The 23977-nt window shown below is 39.9% G+C and overlaps 1 protein-coding gene across 1 annotated transcript in view; it reads right to left on the bottom strand.

Moving 5' to 3' along the window:
• The window catches only part of gabbr2 (gamma-aminobutyric acid (GABA) B receptor, 2), a 190526-nt gene extending 184272 nt beyond the window's left edge, over positions 1 to 6254 (bottom strand). Inside the window, exons 1-2 of the mRNA XM_031323135.2 lie at positions 6043 to 6254; positions 4201 to 4269 (exon numbers count right to left, since the gene is read on the bottom strand). The gene's annotated coding sequence lies outside the window, so the exon portion shown is untranslated. The remainder of the gene's footprint in view (positions 1 to 4200; positions 4270 to 6042) is intronic.
• Positions 6255 to 23977: the final 17723 nt, after the last annotated feature.

The raw sequence follows: 23977 nt of genomic DNA, 5'->3' as shown, positions 1-23977 counted from the left end.
TTAAAATATCAATAGTCAAACTTAAAAAAGAAAAAGGATAAAATGCTACAATTAATTCCATCACACAGCTCTATATCCCTTTTCCTCCCAGTAGTCATCCTTCTTTTCTAGTGTCCAGATGAAGAAGTAGGTCAAGTTGTTGCCCCATCTGTTTGTTTCGCACAAGACAACATCCCTTCCTGCTCAAAACTTTCTTCCAAATCCAGATAGCAGCAAGTTAGCAATATGTCATAGAGTACAAACGGTGTAGAGTAGGACACAGCGTCAAACAGCAAATAAGACTTACTTAAATGCAAGGTGAGGAAACTTTAATTGGCAATGAAGAGCTCTGGAAATTGGTTTAATGGCTTAATAAGCACATACTGTGGTTTGGATTATCAACAGCACAGACATTTCCAGGTACGATCAAGGAACACCTCTAAATTGGCATGGTTTGTTTTTTCTAATGTAGAAATGCTACGTGTCTAGCCAATGATTGTTGCAGCAGATGCCCAAATGAAAATGTCCATTTCATTTCAAATTATGAGTCATTCATTAAGCTTTCAATCACGGCTGTGCAATCTGCCCATCCTCACTAAACGAGATGTCAAGCCAATATATCACCACTAATTGGAACATACTTTTGTGGTATGAAGGGCACACAGTAAAATAATTATGAGATGAAATTTTATATTATGCCTGTAGATTCAATGACCATGCTTAGTGACGTAGCAACTTAAGACAACAGCTTTGAGGTAGTATGAATGGGTTTACTTGACTATATCAAATAATGTTGTCTTGTGTATTGTTGGTCTTAGAAACCAATCACAAACAAATGAGTTTTAAGCAACACTGTAAATCCGAATTCGCTAACTCAACCTAAAAAAATTTTGGAAACGGCTTGCACTCAAAACTTTTAATTTAGTACAGTATGGTAACATTAAAGTTTTGAGTACACTAAACATAAAATAAATGTGTCACATGAGTGTTATCTGAAAGGAAATTTATGTCAGTTTAACATAATTTTTTTAGTCATGCAACAAAAATAATTAGTGTTTTTTTAACATATTCTACGTTATATTAACATAGAATGATCAGGTTACTTAATGTGTATTTATATGTTTATTAAACACAAAAAGTGATGTGTCATAACTTGTTAATTTTATGTACAAACAACAATTAAGTATTGTAATTTTAAAGTCAAATTAACATAATTAGTTTCATTATTCAGCTATATCCCAATTTGCTTACTCTACTCAAATATTTTTTGGAAACGGCTTGCACACAAAACTTTTAATTTAGTACAGTATGGTAACATTAAAGTTTTGAGTACACTAAACATAAAATAAATGTGTCACATGAGTGTTATCTGAAAGGAAATTTAGTCAGTTTAACATAACTTTTTTTAGTCATCCAACAAAAATAATTAGTGTTTTCTTAACATAATTCTACATTATATTAACATATAATTATCAGGTTGCATAATGTGTATTTTTATGTTTATTAAACTCAAAAGGTTATGGCAGAAAAAGGCTATAGCAGAGATAGCATGAGTGCTTGGGTGTGGCCACCCAAGGACCCCATGCAAAATAGGGGCCCCTCTAAAGCCGCTGATCTTGCATCACTTTACACAAAATGACCACTAGTGAAGTGACACATCGCAGCTTAATGGCTGAAGGAAGCCTATTACTGCTCAAAGTCTAATGCTGCAATACTCCAGCTCTTATCAAACGTAACAGTCACTTAACTCATGGTTACAAATGTAAATCAGCACAACAATGACAATTACCAGGCAACAAAAATTCTAAGCAGACACGTTTAATAAACGGAATTCATAAAGTTACATTTGTATTTTGAACAAACTGCAAACTTTTCAGCAAATTTGAACACAACTCTATTTACCGCCTTGCATCATGGGAATTGACCAGCCAATGAACCAATTGCATCTGACTGCAGTACGCAGATCAGGGTTGGGCTAAATGTGGGCGGAGCTAAACGTTTGACTTTTGAAAAGTACTTTCCATTTCATTTTGAGAAGAGTGAAATGCCAAATTCACAATGTTTTTAGTGTGTAAATTGAACACTTTTTAAACATTTTGTTCAACGAGAAAGTAACCGCTTGTCAAATGAACATTAAACAACTGAGTAGATATTTTTACACCAATTTGTAAGTTCAAACAACTAATAAAATGTAAACCTAATGCACGAATTCTATGCTGTCCATTGAGCTTCCATATGCCATTTTAACACTAAATATTAATGTTGTATCAAATTAAACATTATAACACAAATTTTATGTGTCCCTTCTATTCAAACATTTTAAGTTAGACAAACAAAGAAATGGAAGTTGTTCTCAACCTTTAAATTAAACGTTGCTTTGACTAGTTAAAAATTAATTATATGTACTAAAAAATAATACGTTGGTAAAAACACAAAACATTGTGGCAGTTTCATGTTAAAACAGCACACAATGTTTGTGTTCAGCATAACTCTGGAACTTATGTTGTAATTATGTGTTTTTGTTGTGTTAAGTGAACACAATATTTTCATTTTGTTGAACCTGAAAGTGACCGCTTGTCATATGAACATAAAAACATTGAGTACATATTTTGACAACCTTTTTTTAGGTTTACTTAACAAATAAAAATATATGCTAAGTGCACAGTATATATGTTGTTAATTGGCCTTGAACTAATTATGTGATGTTGACGTTATACATTTAAGTAGAATGAACTCAAAAGTCAAAAATTGTTGACTTAACATAAAAAAATTATGTCAACCTCACATGGGATGATTTTTTGTGTCAAATGAACAAAGTTTTTATGTTGTTTTGACAATCCTGAACATTTATGTGGACGTAACATTAAAATTTTGTGTCATGGATGGATTGGGGTTTACAGTGAACTGTACTACCAAACACCTGAACACACACACACACACACACACACACACACACACACACACACACACACACACACACACACACACACACGCACACGCACACACACACGTTTAATAGAGATTAATGGGGTGGCCTGAGGACATCCCTCTCCACAACCCTGACAATATGCCACTAGATGCTCTATGCATTTTAAATGCCAGGTATTCAGAACAGGATGAATGAAAAATTATATTGATGTGCCTTTGATGCTATATTTCATAGCTCAGATGGTTGTGGTCACCGATGGAATATCCATGTTCATCTTTTGTGACTTGTTTACAAAATGAGCAGATAACTGAACGGTCTGGTGGATAAATAATCAACTTTGTGTCACTTTAATGGAAACTTATTCTGTAACAGTTTTTTTTCTTATACCTACACATATCACGCCACTCTGCTGTTTTGATTAATGCTTCTGGAGTGTGGACTAAATGAAAAGGTTAGCCAATGTATCCATCCCATCACTAATTCTATAGCAATGGGACATTATGTTGAGTGCTGGTTATAAGTCATTGAGGCTTAGTTTGATTGGTATCACATTCCACATCTTTGAACATAAACCCTGTACCATGAAAAGGCTTTGCTGTGATCTTCTTAGCGCAGACGCACACACACTAGGAAAAAAAAAAAAAAATAGAATAGACTTTCATTTATCCCAGATCAACACCTTAGTTCAGAGTTATCTCACACATTGGACTATATCATGAAAAGGTGCAGACAAGTAACTCTACTTTACCGCAGGGAACATTTTATTATGAATCGCTGAGATGCTTCTTTCCCTTGTTCTCGACATGCTTGCCCTGCCAGTTGCAGCTATTCAAATAATTGGTTTCCAAATCTGGAGTCACAGTCCTGCAAATTCCATGCATACCAACAAGTTGAGGAGCTATTCTTCAACAGGGCGTGTTCCATGCATGACAGAGGAGAATGCATGTTTTATGAGCTTGGAAAACATGATAACACTGCAACTTGGAAAGTTCCCCTTGCGATAAGAAAGAGGGATGACTCAGATTGGCCTCTGTTGGGGTGCTTGACACCAAAACTTCCTAAAAAGATTACTAGTTAAACTTCTAATGTCTAGACTGTCACGCAACATCTGTGGGATATTATACCTTGACATTTATCTTGCTTTACTGGATGTTTTATTTGACTGCAGTTGGATGTCATGGCAATGCCATGGAATGAGTTTTTTACAACTATATATTATACAACATTGTTAGACGCATGGCATGCAGACTCTTTAATAACTAAAAGAACATATTCGCTTAAAAGGAACTCACCTGGAAATGCACAAGAAGACAAATGGGTATGTTCCTCACATCTCCATCAATTCACCATTCACTGGCTATCTACAAATATAAGACCAACTAAATTTAAACCACACAAATAATTACAGTGATTAAATCCCAAAACACAAATTTAAAAACAAAAAACAAAACAAAAAAACAGCAGCCTTCTTACAGGCTCAGGATGATGTTGGGATGAAAAGGAACCAGGCCAACGAGTAGGGAGGTTGAAAAATGATGGCACAATATTTTTTAATTTTACAACAAATTTGTACTTTTGTCTAATTTCCCACCTCATCTATTTCTTTTTGTTTTATTTTGCTTTTGATAGAGTTATAGGTACGTATTTTCTAATTTGTTTATGTTAAGGCAGTGGCAGTTTGGTTTGTACCCCCACACAGGTGTTTCTAGCTATACTGGCTGATTAGACTTATGCTCAGCTTGCATAAGGTTAACAAAAAAAAACAAAAAGAAAGAAACAGTTGACCCACCAAAGAGTCGAAGATTAGGTCTCTACATGCCCACAAAGTCCTGAGGAGATAAGAGGTCTTATTAGGGAAATTAAGTGAAAACACCTGTGTGGGTCAACCATGTGTAGGCCACTCCTGACTGAGCTATAGCAGCATGGTTAATGTTTGGGTTTTTGTCGTGAAGGTCAGCTCGTTTTGTACATTACGTTACGGACAATAAACATGATGTTTATATTCATCAAGAGATGGGAGCTAATGGGTTCTTCTCACGCTCCTGCTATTCCACTTTTGTAGCAGTGATCAACTAGCATGCTAATGTGTATATCTGATACTACTCAAAGAGTCACCTGTACTTGACACATAACATAACGTGCGGTGTGTCTGGCTCATTTTTACAACTTGCTTACAATAGGTTAACTAATTATAATTGCTTGGCTAAAACTGTGTAAATGAACATAATTATTATACCGTCAATTAAGTAACATAATCAAGCAAAATGAGTAAATTATTAAACCAGTTAGCCAAACCAAGCATATGCAGCTAACGTTACATTAACAGTAACGTATACCTTATCTTTCTGATAAAGTTAGTTCCAGTTTGTGCCCCTTAGGTACAGTAACGTTAAAGTTAACGGTATAGGCCCTACGTGCAGTTTACTGTCCCAAATTATTTTCCAAAAACTGAGTGTCCCAAAGATCCCATAAAGCTACCATCTGCGGGATTATGACTGAACGCCTCAAAGTCAGAGTCCCTCCCAGACGTAGCGATACCCATGGCCTAAGTCCTTCGGTTTTGGTCTGGAGTAGCCCGGGCCCTCGGGTCCGGGTGAGCAGAGCCGTTCGTGACTGGGTCGGGGTGCGGCCGGAAAAGCGTATAAAACGAGTTTTGAGGGGTGGGGGTTAGGCAAGTAGGCCTATCATGATTTCTTAGGGCTACACTGTAAATTGTGGCAACTGTGTATTAGTGCCGTGTAACACCGGGAAAACATTTGGTCTCATTTGCCACAATCGTTTCCGAAGAACGGGGTCGCCCTGCCATTTTTGCGCTTGTAAATAATGCACATTTGCAACAAAATGATTTAATAAATTACTTTTTGAGCGGCAAACTTGTCACGCGCATATTAATTACTATAAAACACCTGTTAAACAGCACAGGTGGTTAGCAGGTTCATAATTAAGGACATTATGGGGTAATTTGGGACACTAAACTGCACGTAGAATCTTCCATAGGGAATTTGGGACACTAAACTGCACGTATACCAAAGTTAACTATTCATTGTTTTCACTTTGGGACCTAAAGTTAATCTGTCAAAGACTATCCAAACCAAAGTTTAAAAACAAAAAACTGCAGCTCGGTTGACACTTACCTCTCTTTAGAACATATATTTAGACTCTTCTATCCATCTGGAGCGAAAGTTAGTCCGTGGACTGCACAATAAAGAGGATTTTTACCACATTAACGTCACGCTTTTCTTCTCCTAAACGAAGATGTTCACCGGAAGTGGCAATCCTCTTGTAGGACCTGCACGCTCTCTTAATACATCCATGTACGCACTGTGCTGCAGGAGCTAGCGGTTAGATTAGGATCTAATTGTTCCCATTCATATGTTATTATGCGGAGGCAACTCAACAACAGCAACAAACTTAAGTACAGTCAACCTAGAGAGGGGAGGGTGCTGCACTAACCATTACTGATGTGTTCAAAGTTGACAGGTACTTCACAAAGTGTTATACATTTATTATTTTTACATTATATTGTATGATAACAGTTCATATTTTGATGCACTCCATCCAAGAAGGAGGTGTCACTACAGGTATTTATTTGGTTTTGGAAACAGAGTCGCAACTTGTTTATTGTGCAGCAAATTGAATATTATTACATTTAGGCTAGATAAAAACAAAAGTATTCAAGGAATCTGGAAATGCATTAAAAGCGGCAGTAAGTGTCAAATGCAAAAGGCACAAACTATGGCTAGTTTGCAGACAGAAAGACATCAACCATAGCAAATGAAAGTATCTACTACACTGACAGCACCACAGCAGGGAGTAGCCTACTGCATGTTTCTGTTTTAAAGGATGTCCTTTGCTGTGCACTCTAGAGAGATAATCTTGAATGGGCATGCTACATTTGTCCTGGTCGGAAGAAGTTATCGTAGCCTTTCGTATTCCATTCTGAAATTAAATCAAGACTATGAGAAGAGACTGTGTAAAGTAGGCCACTGCCTTCAAAAAAGCTTTGGCTTCGGCTGTGCTGTGGGAGGACACTATTTTGATTACTGTCAAGTCTTAGTAATAGCAAAAACTATGTCTTACATAATCACACTTACAATGAATGTTTCCAACGTCAGCTACAACAGAGCTGCTCTATAGCAAGGCTGATCATTTTAGCAGCAATTCCACATGCCTGTAGGTCGAATATAACAAGATTAAAACAGAGCGTGTGTGTGTGTGTGTGTGTGTGTGTGTGTGTGTGTGTGTGTGTGTGTGTGTGTGTGTGTGTGAAGCAAATAAAAATACATATGTAGATAAATGAGAAATAATAAATAAGATGTTTTCCTTAAAATATTTTGTGTGGTGTAATGGTGAACCATTGATTTTTGAGTAAATGAAATGTTTTTATTACATGCATGTGTGATTCATGTAAGAATGTAGGTGTCTTTATATGAAGAAAAAAAAAACTGACATCCTTTGTGATCTATGTATGTTGACCTTCCTCGTATACCAGAAAGAACTGCTCTGTCTTTTAATCATCAGTTATTCATCTGTTATCATCACTTCACCCCACCTGCTATAGCAACGTGTGAAAAATATAATCATATCACTATTTTAGTGGAATTAATAATGCATACTGAAGGGCAACCACCGTCTGCTGTTGTTTTATTGTTTTACGAGACTGATTAATCACCCTTTACGTAAAGAATTATATGCATGCATAATCTGAGAAATCGTGTATTTATTGAATTAATTTAACTTTCAAACAGTTTCAGATTTAGGATGATGCAGTTTCATTATCTGGGCAGTTTTCCGACACATTTAGAGGTAGACAGACTAGATGACTAGACAGACTAGGAATGCATTGTAACCTCAGGTTTAGAGAGGTTCAGTCTAAAGTTGGAAGTGACAGTATGTCAATGTGTCGTCTCTGTTTTAGTGGTCGAATGTCAGATCGTCAGCCCGATAATTAGGGCCCGGGGTGACAAAAGAGCAGGGTAAACGAGCTAGTGGAAAAGCTGGAGTCACGCTATCGCACATTAGCCCCAAACTGTTAATAAAAACTGTCACTCTAATTAGCGGGTATGAAGAGATACACACAAAAGCTAGCATAACTATAGGGCTACTGACTTACACAGACAAACATGCTCACAGGAACATGCACACACACACACACACAGCTAGACTCATCACATGCATGGACATTCTTCCGCACACAAAATCTTGTTCAAATTGTCGCTCAGAATAATGCACTAATGACACTTTCGGGAGAGTGAAAAGAAGCTAGAGCAAAGGACGGAGAGGGCAAAGGAGGAATTGAGGGGAAATTAGATAGATGAAGAATAAGTTGCACAAAAGAGGCGCAGAAAATGAATCTCCAGGCATTTCTGTGGGTCGAGTTAATGACAGACATTGATGCATGTGCACGTGCTGCCCCACAGAGCACGTGCTCAGATATGTCAGGGGTCGACAGAAGCTTTCCAAGAGCTCCCACTTCAACTCACCCTACCAGCATTAATTATACACAACCCCTTTCCATCCACCAGGACAAAGAGGTGTGCGCCCTTAAGATGTTAAAAGCCACTGGATGATTTATATGTGTCAGCCGATTGGTGTGGCTCTCCATGACAAAGATGCCTCCACGGGGGTGAATATAGAACACTTTGTGATATAGTTTCTATTTCTCTCCACTTGTGATTGTACTAATGGACACAGGAGATGTCCAGCATCTCTGAGTTACAACGTTTATATTGATCAGTGATTGCTTGTGGATTGCTGACGCCGTCATCCTAAGGGCTCAGCAACGTGAACCGTGGAGTGAGGTGTCAAGTCTATGTGCACTTGTGCAGAAAAACAGCTCAGTCCCATAATTATTTCATGTGTGGTTTGCAAATCCAGGACAGTCACTGTCTGTGATCTGAACAGGACCAGCTTTCTCACAAAGAGAGCTGCACTCGTATCTGGGTTATCATCATGATGCCAGACCTATGAACTGTTCCTGGACGGTGAATAGGAAGCTTTTCAGGATTATTTTCAATTGCATTGTCAATTTAGCTTTGTTCTCTAACAGTGTTAGCTTCTCAGAAACACAAAGTGCTTCTTTATCTGTGAGAAATGTTATTGTGATGCCTTCAACATCTTTCCTATAGTTCTTTTTTGTGAAGAAGCTCAGGGCTGGCATGTTGTTGTCATCACAGGTTTGAAGTATATACTATTCATCTTTGGAGAAGAGGTGGGCTTTATGTACATATTGACAAGTTTGTCTCAGGCCCTTATGACAGAGGAGATATCCCTGATACACGTTCAAATATAGAATACATCTAAAATGATTATACCCTCTCATGTATGCATGCAAAATGCTAAAAATGCATACAGACAAACACATGCACATAAAAACTGGGTCTACAGTACATACTAACACATAGACCCAATGTTCACCATAATTGAAAATGATGAGCACAAACACACATAGATAAATACACCGTAAATTGTACATTCACACTCCCCAACACACACACACACACACACACACACACAAACAGAGCAGTGACAAGATTTCTTGTAAATGTTCAGCCTTAATGTATATTATGCAGTCTCAATCATCATGCCATAGAAAGCATGAAATTAATTCTAATATCAATTATGATTATAAAGCCCCATTCACACAAATATTTTTACCGAATCCCCACTGAACAATAATATTCAGACAAGCCAGAACGCCATGTTCAGTTTTATAATAGACCTACTGCTCCTCGAGCACATTATTCACAGCAGTAGGGGAACATGCAAAATATTTTTGCAGGCAGATAGCTTAACAAATGAAAGCCATGAAAGATAGATGAGGAAGTCAGTGCTTTATTCATATTTGATAGCTGGGCTTCAGATGCATAACCAAACCAACACAACAAGCCACAAGCTGACAGTCCCAGAAATAATGAGCTTGAAGGAGCATCTGTGATGGCAGAGGTGTGTGTGTGTGTGAGTAGATTATGCTGGACAGTGGTTTCGAAATGCTGTGTTACAGTGTGACAAGTGGACAGCTGTTGTCTCTTCTGCCTCGTCTTTTCATGTGCTGTATGTACCAAAAGACGAGAAAGAGGTTCAGCATTACAGACAACTGACTCATACCTATATATAAATATGCACCAACGCAAGTACACACATCTTGAACTGCATGTGTAAAATGCTTCAAAGTACTAAACAAACCACTCACCTCTTACATTTCCTCTCAAAACATAAACATTACCATTCCCATGCAACACACAACTGTTGGGCGCAGGGTTTCCGTGTGTGTGTGTGTGTGTGTGTGTGTGTGTGTGTGTGTGTGTGTGGCCCCAGGTGCCCATTAAGTTACCCCCCCCAGTAAGTTCCGTTGTGTGTGTGTGTGTGTGTGTGTGTGTGGCCCCAGGTGCCCATTAAGTCACCCCCCCAGTAAGCCAGTAAGCCAGGCATCAGATCAGCTGATGTGGCTGGATCGATAAGCAGGCAGGCAGACTCTCTTCATTAGGAGTCCCCGGGGCCAGGCCACCTGCTACTCACTCACCGGCTCCTCTGGCTGGAGCTTCATAGTCTGCCTCTGGCTTCCTCCACTCAATAGATTTTGTGTCTCCATGTCTTCCATTGCATCTTTTGTGTGTTTGCTTCATGAAAGCATGTTGGTAGAGAAAGAAAACTACATACTGTACCTGCCACACTGCTGACCCAGACAGCCATCAAGACTGTTATTCTGGCACCCAATAGAAGATCTACAGGCACCCCCAGAAATGGATGTGATTCTGAATGAATGAAGTGTTCTGAATTTCAGCAAGAAACAGTGTACATTAACTAAGCTATCCAGATTCAGAAATCAAGGGGCACAATAAAGTAATGATGAAAGTAGAGAATGAGAAAAAAGAGTAAAATAAAGAGACAACATTAGGACAGGAGTTGTGTATTTATTGTGAAAGCTTCCACAGGTAGTGAGCAACTTAATCTGTTCAAAAGGGAAGAGAATGTTTTTCTCTGTCAGTCACTCCTGTGAGTAAATTCCACTTGCTTATACAATACACCAGTTGCAAAAGATGAGAAACCTTTTACCATGATAATAATGAAAAAAAAGGCAATTTAGAGATTTTGGTTACAAATACTGTATGTATAGTACTGTATTTTTCTTGTAAAGTCTGACCATGTTATCTGGTTCAAAATTACAGAAATAAATCAATTCAGAATTTGTAAATTAGTCTTAGAGTCTATGTTTTGAGGAAAATGTATAGCACAAATGATGTAATTAAAAGGGATGACACATATGTGAATACAGTATGTTTAAGTAATCAAAAATGCTTAAAGCTAATCATAATTGTTTGAAGTTAATCAAAGAGCTGTGGTGGGAACCAGTTTGGAAGTAACCTAGCCAACCGTGCTGGCACATTCAGCTTCCCCCCTTCAACATTGCACAAAGGTCTAATAGCTGTGGCACTTGAGCTTGATGAAAGCAGGGCGATGAAAGCAGAGTTAGGCAGTAAGAGGAGTTGGCCCTGCTCACTGCCACTCCTCCACATGCCTGCAGGTTCATTACCAGCGAGCAGGCTCAATGACCGCAGTCCTCAATGCACCATTTCCATAGCACTACCCGCTGAGCATTGCTCACCTGTCACTTTGGGGCACTATTATTCAAAGCACTCTGTCTTTATACAGAACAGTTTGAGCACTGGCAGTTAAGCTTTCCAGGGTGAAAAGAGGGCTGATATATACATTTTTTGTGCATTTAGCAGATTTCATTATCCAGGGAAGCTTATGTTTTGTGTTCCCTTTCATTTATCATATCAATAAAGGAATGCAAGTGCATCCAAAACAAGTAAAATTTGAGTTTCATAACACACCGTTATGCCACACTATTAATCAAGCCTGCAAAACACATCTTAAGTACAGTATTTACATGAGGCTTATGTGACCCAGTATTATAATAGATACATTCTAGTATGTTAACATAAACTGTAGTCATTGCAGTGTATGGGACTTTGTGCATGTGTGTATGCCTCCTTACGTGACCTAGCCGATACACAGCAACCTGCCCCAGTGATTTGCAGGTCCACACTCCACAGAAGGACCCAGATGCAGGGAGGGGGGGGTTGGGTCGTACCACTGAGATCCACCCAGCAGGGGTAAGTGAGGTTAGCGACCACAAGCAATTAGCGCATCATTTGACAGTGTGAGTCTTCTGCTTCTTGTCTCTCTGCTGAGAGATTTCCGGAGCCCTGTGATGTTGAGCCTTATCGATCGGGCATGCTGGAAAGGTCAGTGATTTGGCTCACTGCCGGAACCTCCCCATGCTCTGGCATTCACTGGAACTCTGCTGCCCAACCAGGCTGGCACAGTGTGTGTGTTACACAAGGAATACCCTGCTGCTTGTGTAGGGAAACATACACCTAACTTTTCAATAGGGTTTATTCAGTGTACCTTATGCAGGGCCCTGAAGACTGTATAACTCCAACACTTAAACCTGAGTTCGAGAATTCCTACTGATCCGATTGTTTTGTTACTTAATGACGACTCTAAATTACACCTGCTTGGGAGACAGAAGAAAGTTTGGCTAGCCGGCTCAACCGCAACCAACCCCCCCCCCCCACTCTATTTGTATAAAACAGTGGGTGGTGTATTTTCTAGACATAGTTATGCTTGAGCTCTCTACAGCAAGGATTAACAAAGCCAAATCATCAACTATCAACCTATGGAAAAACGCAGCAGCACAAGTATCAGTCCTAATGACCTCAGCATCACAAGAAGTAGAGGAGAGCGATTAGGCAAGGTGTGATTTCTGTTTTTGTTTATTTGTTTGTTTGTTTGTTTTGTTTTTTCTTTTCTTTTCCTCGAGACCGCAGAGGGTGGGGGGTGGGAGTGGGTGGTTGTTCTTGTTCAAGTGTGTTTGTCTGTTCTGTATGTTTAAAATGGAAAAATAATAAAAAATGTATCTTAAAAAAACCCCTGAGTTCGAAGGACAAACTGTTAAAAGAATCATTGACATTTTGGGAAGTACACTTATGCTTTCTTGCTGAGAATTAGATGAGAAGATTGATACTCTCCTGGACCACTGTATTAATCTTTTCTGTCAGCTAACTTATGCTGTATAAGTAATTTTAGAAAGTAAAATTCCTGTGTGGGAGTGTAACAACATCGACAGACATCCCCCGATTATTATGTTTTATCAACACTGGATAAGGCATCAGCTCAGTGACTTGCAAGATTAATACCATATGTATGTTGCATCAATCTAAGTTACATTTCCATTACCAGGATAGTTGGTTGTCTGTCTGACCAAGCACATCATCACATAGGTAATGAATTATGCAGAAGCAGGGATAGTTTTTTTTTTTTTCTAGACTTGGCAACAGCTAAAGAACTCTAAGTGCTGCTTCTCTCTTAAAACAACATTAGCCAGCTCTCAGATGCTTGTGCTTGGAGCTTGACTGCTTCCTGCTACTTTTTTTACTCACCAGTTTCTTATCCACAGCCTCTGCACCAACAGATAAGATTAATAGACTACAGTAATTAATTCTCTGGCAGGAAAATTATATTTATATATATATATATATATATATATATATATATATATAAAAAAAAAGCTTTTTCCTTCAGAATAAGATCAGAATATGTAACCTCAAGCTCACTGCTGCATAACAAATATAGCACGGACAATAGACTTCTGAGCCTGCTGTGTCAGGCTGTATTTAATATACAGGCTCATGCATGCTTGTGTGTATATTGTAAACGTAGAAGACCATCACAATTAACTTACACAGCTGACACTGCCTCTGCAAAGTGATGAGGCGTTTAATTCACACATGACTACACCCAGACAGCAAGGGATCTGTTCATTTGACCTGCATCACTACCCCCCTTAAGTGAAAAATACCCTCAAGAGAAGACAGAATTCAATTTAATCATACACTGTGAAAAGCAATGTCAATGTCTTTAGCACTCTAAATCAGCAGCACGTCAAGGTGTTGGACTTGTTTCATCTCCTGGGAGAGCAATGAGAAAACAGCATCAGGCCACAAGATCTCACTCAGATATTTCTGAACAGCTAAAATGAAGTCTCCATGGTGTCCGTTCACATGCAGTGAATCTTCTTACATACTGCACACACAATTTATCTGATGTATTTAAAGACGTAAAGGGCACAACATATATATACTCAGCAAAAAAAGAAATGTCCAGTCACTTTCAACTGCTTTTATATTTTAAGCAAACTTAACATATGCAAATATTTGTATGAACATTGAAATATTTAACAACTAAGACAAACTGAACAATTTTCACAGACATGTGACTAACAGAAATGGAATAATGTGTCCCTGAACAAAGGGGGGGGTCAAAAAAAAGTAACCCTCAGTATCTGGTGTGGCCACCAGCCGCATTAAGTACTGGGGTGCATCTCCTCCTCATGTACTGCACCAGACTGGCCAGTTCTTGCGGTTGTTGTTGCCATCCTGTACCTGTCCCGCAGGTGTGATATTTGGATGTACCGATCCTATGCAGGTGTTGTTACACGTAGTCTGTCACTGCGAGGACGATCAGCTGTGCTTCCTGTCTCCCTGTAGCGCTGTCTTAGGCAATGTATTGCCCTGGCCACATCTGCTGTCCTCATGCCTCCTTAAACCATGCCTAAGGCAGGTTCACGCAGATTAGCAGGGACCCTGGGCATCTTTCTTTTGGTGTTTTTCAGAGTCAGTAGAAAGGTCTCTTTATTTTCCTAATTTTCTTTTAACTGTGACCTTAATTGCCTATCACCTGCAAGCTGTTATTGTCTTTTCAACCGTTCCAACAGGTGCATGTTCATTAATTGTTTATGGTTTATTGAACAAGCATGGGAAACATTGTTTAAACCCTTTACAATGAAGATCTCTAAAGTTATTTAGATTTTTACAAAAGTATCTTAATATATAGAATATATAGTGTCCAGAAAAAGGGGCGTTTCTTTTTTTGCTGAGTTTATGTATAGCCTTTCATCTACGTTGTTCATGATCTAGCTCAGGAATGGTTGATCCACGTTCTTGTGACTTGAGGTGGCCCTGGTTCTGAGATGGGGCATGTTGGGATGCAGATGGTGGTGATTTGATATTTGAAGAAAATACACTTATTATTAGGCACGACAGCATCACTGTCTGCTGTGTGTGTGTGTGTGTGTGTGTGTGTGTGTGTGCTACTGTAGCGGCAACTACCACAGAGGCGATTTGGAGTACTTTGCTCTGTGTTTGTGTGTGCTGCTAGATTTTGTCACGAGATAGTGTCGCAATATGCTGTCACAAAACTTTACAGATGTGTAGTTAACATCAAAATAAAGGCAGAGTTCAAAAATGGGTGTGGTCCCCACCCCCACCCCACTTTACGCCCCTGGCCCGATTTGGCCTCACGGCTGGTGGTTTCTAGTTTGTTTTCTTGCCGAGAGTAAGACGGAAAGATCGAAACCACTCACATATCTGTCTGTTAAGTATGAAGCTGGAGCCAGGAGCTGGTTAGCTTAAAGACTGGAAACAGGGGGAAACAGCTAGCCTGGCTCTGTCCAAGCGGATAAGCATATTTCCAAAAATCTCAAGCTATTCTTTTAACACGTCCTGTATGTGAGGCAGGCAGCAAGAGTCAGACTGGCAGCCTTTAGATAGCCGATGGTCAGTTTGTGGTCAAAACTGAATGCTGTTTGATTCAGTCTACATCATTTGTAAACTACCAGTGATACTTTCCCATTTCACTAGTCATGAAAACAGCTCTAGTCCACCATGTTGGCCTTGAATTTAAAATGTGTTGAAAAAGATTAATAATATCTCTAAACCTGAGGTACACTTGACTGAACGGAAGTAAGGCTGATCGAATGTCTTAAAAACACAGTGTGCAAGAAAAAATAAATCACAGATGTCTCATTTTGTCCAAAGGAAATACATACAGTAGATTTCCCTGGGGGGAGAGGCAGTCCATTTAGAAAGCAATCAAGTAATCTGATGAAGTGAAATGAATGGGAGTGGGGTGGAATGGTTAATCGCCTGTGGAAGCATTTTATCTCATAGGAACACATTAAAGAGGTATTCTGTCAATGTATGCTACGTTAGGGGAAGGCTGGGAAAAATCACAGTCTGTTGGAGTGTGAATCAATGTGACTCCGGTGTTGTCTTTAGCAAAGTACATCATTTTTGCCAAATATGATTTGCTCTTAGACAAGTTTCAACATTGCATCTGACAGGGAAAGAAAATAAAGTAGAAATCGCAGTGGAGAAACATCAACGAGAAAATTAACATAGAAAACAACATATAGGAAAATGTGCACTAAATAAGAAACCACAACACAGAGTGTTGTCTCGATTCCTAAGGGTATCCCAATTTTTGTAATCTAGGCCCCTACATTAGAAATAACACATACTCAATATTTCCACGCTCTGCAATGTCCATTCGCTTTGGGAGAAGAAAGTGACAGACTCCAGTTTTTAGCAGACAAGTGTGATATGTGCTGTGACTGTTCTCCTCTCTCTCACCATGGAAATGCTTCTCATTAATTAAATACATCAGCAGTGTCACCATAAATATCACACAAGATCTGCATTATGCGATTCTTGTGCATCACAACAGCAAAACCAGTGAAAATAATGCACTTTAAAATGTAGCTATTTAGAATAAAATGTGCCACGTGCACCTGCAGTTTTTTGGTCTAGATTTGGTCGTAAAAACATGGTCATCAAAGCCATTAAAATAGATGTTGTCCAACAAGCTCGTAAGTGCCTGCCAGTTGATCAAGTCATTGAAAAACACAACAGAAACCGCTCTCTTGTAAATAAGTCAGTACCTCAGCTGTAGAACTTATATTTCACATCATGCAGAGAATCATGATTAAGAAAATGTGATCGCTGATTAAGAGCTCTTTTCTAAACTAAGCTGAAGTAACTGAGTAACCACCGAGTGCAGGCCCAACAACAGATGTTGTTGGGCAGCTGTTGTATTTCAAACTGAAGCAGATTTTGTGCTGTGTCTGTTTTATAACTTATTGTCTGAACATAGGGGGTAACAAAACTAAAAATCTACAGCCATGTTAGCTTCTCTGTGATTATGTATTGAGGCACAGAGATGCTGCATGGCGACATGTTCACGACGACAATACCAACATGCGGACGTTGGGCAGGTGTCTACCATGTTCACCAGCTTAGTTTGCATGTTAGCAGCATGCTAACATTTGCCAATTATCACTAAACACAAAGTACAGCCGAGGCTGATATGTCTAGTTTTGCACGTAGATAAACCAGTATCGGATAAATTGAAATTTTGGTCTGATGATGGTGCTAGAGGAAAAAGTTAAAGGGCCAGTTTTGTGCCCACAATATAGTAGAAGTTTAGCTAATACTCAGGATAAGTGACCATTTGACCTGCTGTTGGCAGTACAGGAAAAGTCGGGGGATCTCCAAGTCATCGGGATTCGTTATCTGGGCCCAATTTAATGGCAATACATCCAATAGTTGTTGAGATATTTCAGTCTGGACCAAAGTGATGAACCAACCAACTGACCATCATTGCCATCCCTAGACCCATGCCGCTAGCTTGAATATGGCATGGAATGAAAATTTCACTTTATGAGGTTTTTTAACATTAATATGAGTTCCCCTAGCCTGTCTATGGTCCCCCAGTGTCTAGAAATGGTGATAGGTGTAAACCAAGCCCTGGGTATCCTGCTCTGCCTTTGAGAAAATGAAAGCTCAGATGGGCCGATCTGTAATCTTCCCTTTATGACGTCATAAGGGGAAAGGTTACCTCTCCTTTCTCTGCTTTGAGAAAGACAGAGACATCATGGCTTGCAAACAGAAGCATGGCAGTTGGTCAAGGCCACACCCCCACCCTCCACCTTGCCCCCCCTCTCTCCTCCTCAATAGCATTTAAAGCTACAGACACAGAAATGGCACATCCTAAGGAAAGCTCATTCTGCACCAAGGCTGAATTTTGGGAAAGAGACTTCAGATACAGTATGAGGGGACCACTAAGGCCTATATAAAAACATCCAAAGAGCACCATGTCATAGGACCTTTAAAACAAATCACGAACAGCAAGAAAACGAGCATGATGGTTGATCAACAACCTCCTGTTGTATCGCCAGTCTGCAACCGAGGTCAGACTCATCTGCCTAACAAGTCTGAGCAAGTGACAAGTGACTCATTATCAATGACTAGTCCACTGATGTCATTAACATAACTATGGTCCACTCATTTACAGCTAACACTGACAGTTACAGTAATTGAAAAGGGTGAGATATTATCTACAATCACCTTCAAAGTCAAATATTCCCATCAGCTTGTTTTAACGATTCACACTCAACTCCTTAGATTGAGAAAAGGGTCATAACATTTCTTTTAATGAGAAAATGAAAAGTTGGCAAATTATCAATCTGCTCTAGTGGTGCCTTCACTGTGTGTATGAATTTTGGAATCACTGCACTGCAGAAGGTGAAAACAGTCCAGTGTGGTTGTTCTGAGCCGAATCAGATTTTGCAGAGCCAAGACAATCCTTGACAGTTCCTAGTGAGATCCAACTCTACTGAAAAACAGCATTAGTAACTTGAGCCAAATACGCACCAAGCAAGCTGCCTTTGATGCTGTATCAGCTGGTTTCACAGACGTGGATTAAATCAGCCTGATCCTTCTCTTAATACATCCATGGATCCTACACTGAATTAGGCTTTCAACTGAAAACGGCTTTAAGTCGAGGCAGGTCTGTGAAGTTGGCGCCTCAAGTATTTGGAGAAATTCTGAGTGCATCATTTGTATCAGATTATTCTTTCCATGCTCACTGCTCAAGCTCAAGGACCATAAAAACCTTACATTCAAATCTAACTTTATTTGTGACTATCTCTCTTGGTTTTCTGGTGAAGCTGGCAAGGTTAAATGCTGTTTTTACTTCCTTCCTGGAAAAACTGCCAATTGGAAATGACACAAACGATCCAGCAAATAACACTGCAATATTGCTCAGACACGACTGATGAACTGTAGAATAGTTGGTTATGGTTATTTTAACTAATTTACCGACGGAGTGACTTCATGGAACCCTTGCTGCTTTCTTCACTACGTGATCCACCTTATCAGATGCCAGGCAGTGGCGGTGCATAAGAAATGCATGCTGTCTCTGTATCTAGGCCTCACTTGTTTACTGCACCGTCTGGAGTCCCTCCTGAAAGTGAAAGTGTGTCATCTAATGTATGCAGCCAGCAGTCACTGCTCCTGAGCTGTTCTGGGTACTGGGGATTACATAAACTATACAGACATGCAGTGTGGAAATAGCCTTCTGTCAGTGTTTGTGTGAATGTGTGCCGCTCTTTCTATGGTTCCTCCCGCTCCCCGACAACTGATGTCTGAGCTTCTCCATGGGGAGCCTTGTTTTGCATTATCATTAAAGACACATATGGGGTGTGGGGGACTGAAGTGCTGCATGTATGCCACACCAGATCAAAAACTAGGCCTACACTGTGTGAAGAGATTGCGACAACATGCAGCGTTTCCGTAGGCGCAGTTGCTGAATTTCAGGATATGTTGTAGCGCTATTTTGTACTGCATATCTCACAGGGAAGCACCCAAAATGATGAGACCGTGCTAGACAGCAGCATCACAGCCTTCTGCAGCGCTTCTCTTTTTCCTAGGGAGAGGCCATGGTGTATAGGCAGCATTTGTCAGAATGTGAAGATTTCTGGCAAGTTTTCTATCAGAGCATGTCATCCTGTGCGAGACAAAAACCAGCTTGTCTCATGTGGAGTGCAAATGTTCCATGCTATTATTTTCAGCAGTGTCGTACACTTTAACAGCTGAAATTGAAATTATACCTTTTCTAATATGATAAAAAGGCAACTGTTTTCCTTTTGTATTTTTTACCACCCTAAAAAAAAAAATCTTGTTCTGGTTTCATCTTTTATCCACTGTTCACCATGTCGTTGTCACAAAGATAACACACACACACACAAACACACACACACACACACACACACACACAGAGCGTCAACACCAGGGGGAACAGAGCGACTTGGCGTGGGCACATTTCACCATCTCACTCAGCAGCTGGTGAACAAACCAATCAGATATGGTTGGAACCCCCCTTCTATTTATCTTCTTCTCTCATTCACAGTCACATGTCCATCACAGTTAAATGTGGATGATAGTCTATTTTTTCTCATCGTAGATGCTGATGAGTCACACTTTAATGGACACACAATGGGTTAAAGCGAGAGCAAAAGCATTTTTAGGATTGTTTTCCATAAATAAAACCTGCCAATAGTGTTACACAATCAAAAGACAAAAAACTCAATATTAAAAAAACATAAAGACATATTAAGCAAGAACAGGCAAAAAGACAAATCCAGCATAACATTTGTGTTTACTTACTTCACAACTGACAACCGTTACACAGGTTCATTGACATCAGATGTGGTCCATTTATTGGATCCAACAAATACAAAAATATTATTAATCATATCCTTCACTTTACTAATAACAATATAAGGCCATTGGAGTTACTGACAGCATTAATATACCAGAAACAGTGTTAGATTCCAGCAGTATTGTTTGTGCATGTTTACCACTTAAATAGTGTCCACCGGGAATTGTTTACCATTATAAACAGAAGATATGGGCATGATATTGTAAAACAGCACTGCATGGTCTATTAGGGTCGGGTGACGGTACAATCAGTCACTTTACAGGTTCAAGTGCTCCCAACAGATCCCTGGAATATCACAACTGTTTACGACACAGGCTTGGTTGATATTATAGCCCTATAGGACCTGCCAGAGAGATATGATCCTTGACTGGCGAATATCAGTTTAATTGCAGCTGTGTGCAACGTATCAAATTAGCATACAATATAACGGCAACATAAAAAAAACATTTACTACGTAGGACATGTCTGGCATAACAGATGGCCATAGGGGACAATAAATAACCCTTTTTCTAAGATTATTTTTTTGGGCATTTTCGGCCTTTATTTTTGACAGGACAGCTGAAGAAATGAAAGGGGAGAGAGGGGGGAATGACATGCAGCAAAGGGCTGCAGGTTGGAGTCGAACCCATCAAGCTTTGCCGCCCAAAACATTCATACAATCCTGAGATTGCTGCCCCTTTCCTCCCTCTGTGAAGCAGACTATAATCTTCCTACTGGTCATTTAGTCCATTCCACGTATCAGCAAGCTTTGTCTGCACAATCAGGTACCACTCATCGTGCCAGAACTTTAACCCCACAAAGTGTGTTCATCTTCCAATACACTTGGAACTTTTTGTGCCTTCATCTTACACTGTGCAGCTATCTCACGATACAATGCTCTGCATACTGCAATAAAAGTATAAATATATGTTCAGAGCGGCAAGTAAAGCTAATTTTGCGCTGTCCCTTTAGGCTTGTACTATGTGAGTGAATATGCACAGATGTTACCATGTTCCTGCACATTACTGTACATTCATTATATTTGGCAAATGAAGGGATTCCAGTTCTACTCAGGTACCTGCTGTGGTACTGGCAAAATGGTCTTTTTCCAAATTCCATGTACAGTGGACATAAAAAGTCCACACACCCCTGTTAAAATGCCAGGTTTTTGTGAAACCTCAATTGAAAAACAAGCGGAAATCTTCGAGGGGGGTAAATAAAAAATAAAAACCTTACAATAACCTGGTTGCATAAGTGTGCACACCCTCTTATAACTGGGGATGTGGCTGAGTTCAGAATTAACCAATCACATTCAAACTCATGTTAAATAGAAATCATTACATACCTGCCATCATTTAAAGTGACTCTGATTAATCACAAAGTTCAGCGGTTCTAGTAGGATTTTCCTGACATTTTCTTAGTTGCATCTCAGAGCAAATGCCATGGTCCGCAGAGCTTCCAAAGCATCAGAGGGATCTATATCTATATCGATCATTATTGAAAGATATCAGTCAGGAGAAGGGTACAAAAGAATTTCCAAAGCATTAGATATACCATGGTCATCATCAAGTGGCGAAAATATGGCACAACAGAGACATTACCAAGAACTGGACGTCCCTCCCAAATTTATGAAAAGACGAGAAGAAAACTGGTCAGGGAGGCTTCCAAGAGGCCTACAGCAACATTAAAGGAGCTGCAGGAATTTCTGGCAAGTACTGGCTGCGTGCTACATGTGACAACAATCTCCCATATTCTTCATATGAATGGGCTATGGGGTAGGAGCCTTTTCTTACCAAAAAAAACACCCAAGCCCGGCTGAAGTTTGCAAAAACAAACATCAAGTCTCCCAAAAGCATGTGGGAAAATGTGTTATGGTCTGATGAAACCAAGGTTGAACTTTTTGGCCATAATTCCAAAAGGTATGTTTGGTGCAAAAACAACATTGCACATCACCCAAAGAACACCATGCCCACAGTCAAGCATGGTGGTGGCAGCATCATGCTTTGGGGCTGTTTTTCTTCAGCTGGAACCGGGACCTTAGTCAGGGTGGAGGGAATTATGAACAGTTCCAAATACCAGGCAATTTTGGCACAAAACCTTCAGGCTTCTGTTAGAAAGCTGAAGAGGAAGTTCACCTTTCAGCACGACAATGACCCAAGGCACACATCCAAATCCACAAAAGCATGGCTTCACCTGAAGAAGATTAACATTTTGCAATGGCCCAGCCAGCGCCCAGACCTGAATCCAATTGAACATCTGTGGTGTGATCTGAAGAGGGCTGTGTACAGGAGATGTCCTCGCAATCTGACAGATTTGGAGCGCTTTTGCAAAGAAGAGCGGGCAAATATTGTCACGTCAAGATGTGCTATGCTAATAGACTCCTACCCAAAAAGACTGAGTGCTGTAATAAAATCAAAAGGTGCTTCAACAGTGGCCGGGTTAGCTCGGTTGGTAGTGCGGGCGCACATATATAGAGGTGTGTGTCTCGACGCAGAAGGTCTGGGGTTCGGGTCCGACCTGGGACGATTTCCTGCATGTTGTTCCCCTCTCCCCTTTCATATCCATCTGTTCTTTCCATTAAAGGCTAAAATGCCCCCAAAAAAGGTGCTTCAACAAAGTATTAGTTTAAGGGTGTGCACACTTATGCAACCAGGTTATTGTAAGTTTTTTTTCTATTTCCCCCCCTTAAAGATTTCAGTTACTTTTTCAATTAAATTGTTCACGTTATACAGAAGGTCAAAGGTCAAAGGTCAAAAGTTCTGACATGATTTATCTTGGTCTGATTTTTTTACATCACAAAAACCTGGCATTTTAACAGGGGTGTGTGGACTTTTTATGTCCACTGTATCTTATTGTGAGTACACATTCTGAATCAATCAAAACGATCTATTTCAATAGGACTGTTCCCCTTAACAAAGCTCCTTTGAGAAAAGCCTGGGAAGGTTAATTGTAAGGAAGGTCACAAATTGCTTCATTCGGTCTCCTCCATTATCTGCTTCTGCTGCCAAAAACTGTACTCTTGAGGACTTCCATTCATAAATCAAACCTCAAGCACATGAGTAACAAGTGCTCATCTGAGGAGGATTTGGCTGACGCAAGTCCAAAACCAAGTCCTCTGCTGCAGACCTCTGACACCGAAAGGGAGAGGTTGGTGGTAAAGAATTGGAAGAGGACCAGAAAATCAATCAGAAAGCCATCTGGCATCCCAGCACTCTGGAGACACCAACAACTGTCTACTCGTTTTCTGCTGTTTTTCCCTTGGTCCCTCTGCATAGCCTGAGGGACAGCCACACAAGTGACCACAACAGAGCAGCATATAGTTGTCTGATACTGACGAATAGAAACAGAGTGCACAAATCAGTGAAACGCACCGGAGTAATACATGTGCACTCACAGGAATACCAGCCTGTGCGCACTGTATATTCTTAGCGAAAGTGCAGACACTTCGTCACAACTCTAACTACAGTTCTGTCTCATTGTGTGACAAAGTATACATTCAGTACAAAAGCGTCTTCCTGAAGCGATATCTTAAAATAGAATTATATGTTTGTTGTTTTTTACATTTAGGCACTTTTAATGGGCTCCAAGTGTACAAGCAAGATGGGAAAGAGGCTCTTATGCTTGTGATTATTGCTTACCAGCATTAAGTGAATAAATTCCCGCTTGACTAACGTCTGCAACACA

Source organism: Sander lucioperca, chromosome 16 (assembly GCF_008315115.2).
Source record: "Sander lucioperca isolate FBNREF2018 chromosome 16, SLUC_FBN_1.2, whole genome shotgun sequence".
In the NCBI taxonomy this organism is placed as follows: Eukaryota; Metazoa; Chordata; class Actinopteri; order Perciformes; family Percidae; genus Sander; species Sander lucioperca.
This window is presented reverse-complemented; position numbering and strand designations above follow the sequence as displayed.